Genomic DNA, 3,041 nt, shown 5'->3' with positions numbered 1-3,041 from the left:
CATGTTGCTATATTGAGTTTTCTGTTTGCTTCTTATGCAAATAAGCAAATTAGATGTTTATTAAATAGTAAGAAAACAAACTAGTAACTCTTACATGCTGTATTTGAAATGTTTTCCATTATTTACATCTGCAGGCCTTGTTTTAGTGATGCACAATACCCAAAATGCTCTTACAAGATTTGAAAGAGCTTCCCTAACTTGGTAAATATGTGGGCATTGTCTATGGTAGCAGGTTCTTTTTGTGTTGTCTGAAAGATGAATCAGGATCGGGGTTTTTTTTGTTTTGTTAAAATAGTACTGACCTACTGCAGCATAAATTTGCTTGTAAAATAAAGACACTGTTAAATGCAGCTGCGAGGATTCTTACGGTGAGTACTCTTCAAAGGGCAGAAGAGGCCTGAGTGAATTGCATCTGGTTTAGTCACCGTATTGATGACCCTAACTTTTATCTACTATATGTAGCAGTTGGAGGATGATCATCAGAATGTATGTGTGAGGGAGAATGGACCTAACCAGTTAGGTACTACACAGAATCCTGTTTACCAAGTCAGCCTCTAGTGCTGTAATTTTAACTTATTTTCCGGGGAATTTGGGATTTCTTTGGGGATGAGGAAAAAGAATATGGCAGAAAGACAGCAGGTGAGGCCTAGATCTGCCTGGGAGATTCCTAAACTGTAATGTTACAGGAGAGTGCAGTTGTTTTGCTATAAAATGTTTTTCTATTACTGTAAATGTTTAATTCCAACAGTTAAGGTATTGAATACCTAATTTAAGCCAGCTTTGCATGGCAGTTGAGCATCTCACCTGTAGGGACATTCCCCTCTTAAGTTATACTAGTGCAGCCGCATATATCTTGCAAGATTACACCAGTATAACTGACAGGAGAAATTGTTCCTTAGTGTTCGCTCCTGTTGCTCTTCTGTTTCTAGTTTGCATTTGCCAACTCTTCCTGTTGTTCTCCATAGTATTGACAATGCTTGTAAAAACCCAGAAAATATAAACCATAAAACATCTTATTCTTAAAACTGGAGAAAAATGAATGGTAACGTATCAGTGGTTAATCTCCTGTGTTCTGTGTTGATCACATGACCATTCATTCTGTTGATGAGATTGATAGCTACACCCCATCATCTTGTGTGCTGACAAATGTTTATGGATTCACAACCACCCTTACCTGCTGGCACTCTTCAACCACATCCTCGCTGCAGGAAAGGGGCTCCTTCCATGCCGCGACTCCCCTGGCTCCCAGTATACGTCTGCCAGGCCATCAAGCTGTGAGAGCTTATTTCACAGAACAGCCTTTGCTGAATAGGGCATACCTTAGAGGAGCTCTGCAAAGCCAAAATATAAATTGACTTAAGCTCTGAAACACATGCTGAATGTAGTCAGTTATGATCTGGCTGGTGAGGGCATTCAGTCCATGAGGTTCAACTTTATTCAGTTTCCGCCCACACAATCCATAGTATCAGTGATGCATTCTGGGTTATTAGCAAATCAGGAAGTACTGCCAGGAGTAGTTCCAGGGATGACTCCTTTTTAATGATAAATTAAAATACTGCTTTACTTAGTTTACTTAGTGAAGGCATTAAAGCACTAATTTCTGAGTTCAACTGCATTTTCATATTGGCTTTTCAGGTCACCTTTAAGGCTTCAGTTTATGGTGTATTGATATTTGTAATTTCAAAGGTGCTTATATCAAGGTCTATAGCAAGAAATCCCATATTCTGAGCTTTTGTTAATGTGGTACAACAAAGAAAAAGGTTTACTATGCATGTGATAAAGAAGGTAAATAATTGAACTTGAAATGAAAAAGAAGAGGAAGGGTTCCAGGAAAATTAAATAAAGATGTTTACAAAGAAATAATTGTCTGATTGTTTTTGTGTATTTGATTACTCAAGGGCTAATTCATTTTTTGGATACTGAGTTGTTGCTGCTATGGTTTAGGGATATATCAGCCGCATTACGCAGGCTTTTGCATTGATTCATCCTCTCTTTATTCACTGTGCAGTTAAACTACTCAGTGTATTTTAAATACTTACTAGGCCATATTTTATTTCACTTTTAAATGTCTCTGTGTTTTTCTCTTTAAAAATAATTTTAGTATTTCACATTGGAGGGAGTGGCAATTGGTTTGGAAAATACAGTCCTGAATTATTTATGGAATACTCTTAAAATAACTGTATGTTGGTTTTTGATTAGCAAGTTGGAAGCCTTAGCTGATTCAGGATAAAAAAAAATCATAGCCTAGTAGAATGGAAGCTTGGACATTGGTCAGTATTAAGGGAAAGACCCTGCCTCAACTTTCTGAGGACCAAAGAAATAGTTTACTTAAATGAATCCTTGCCGCCCTAAGAATTCCTCTGCTCTCTCTGGTGGCAAGACTGTCTTTGTATTATATAAATAAAAAGGTGCAACTCCCCAGAGAGTCAAAAGTACCAATTATTCCTGGTGAGAGGCTTTAATGTGTTTTTTATGGTGACTTGATAGAGGGAACAATAATTAGACTTCAAAATGTCATTTTTAAGAGAGAAATTATAGGCATTTCCACTGAACAATTCAGATTTATTTGTAGCTTTCTTATGATTATAGTATTTGCTCTTGCAGGGAAATGTTTTGCCTAAAATGCTGGGAAACCACAGTCTTGGATCATTTGTTTTAATACATCTGTGCTAAGATATTTTCTCTTTCACTGTTTAAAATAATAATTATTAATCACAATGTGTTAAAGGCTTGATGACTAACATCAGTTTACTTCATAGGATTTAGAAAAGAAGCACACACGTAAAAAGCAGGTCACCCACATAGCTGACTTGGTTAAAATGCTTCCATTCTAATGTGGTGGTTGTTAAAGGCCACATTAAGCACAGTGCTCCAAATCATACCAAACTGGCGAACCAGGAAGCTATTCCTATAGGGGGAGGCCCCTTTGACTGTGGGTGCCCTGCCTGCAGTTCAAGAGAGTACAACTGCCATGAACAGCAGCATCAAGGGAAGCCTGCAGTTCTTTGCTGCTGTGGGCAGATCAACACTCACCTAATTGG

The sequence above is a fragment of the Lepidochelys kempii genome, chromosome 5 (assembly GCF_965140265.1).
Source record: "Lepidochelys kempii isolate rLepKem1 chromosome 5, rLepKem1.hap2, whole genome shotgun sequence".
Lineage (NCBI taxonomy): Eukaryota > Metazoa > Chordata > Testudines > Cheloniidae > Lepidochelys > Lepidochelys kempii.
The sequence above is the reverse complement of the archived record's forward strand: the minus strand, read 5'-3'. Positions refer to the sequence as shown.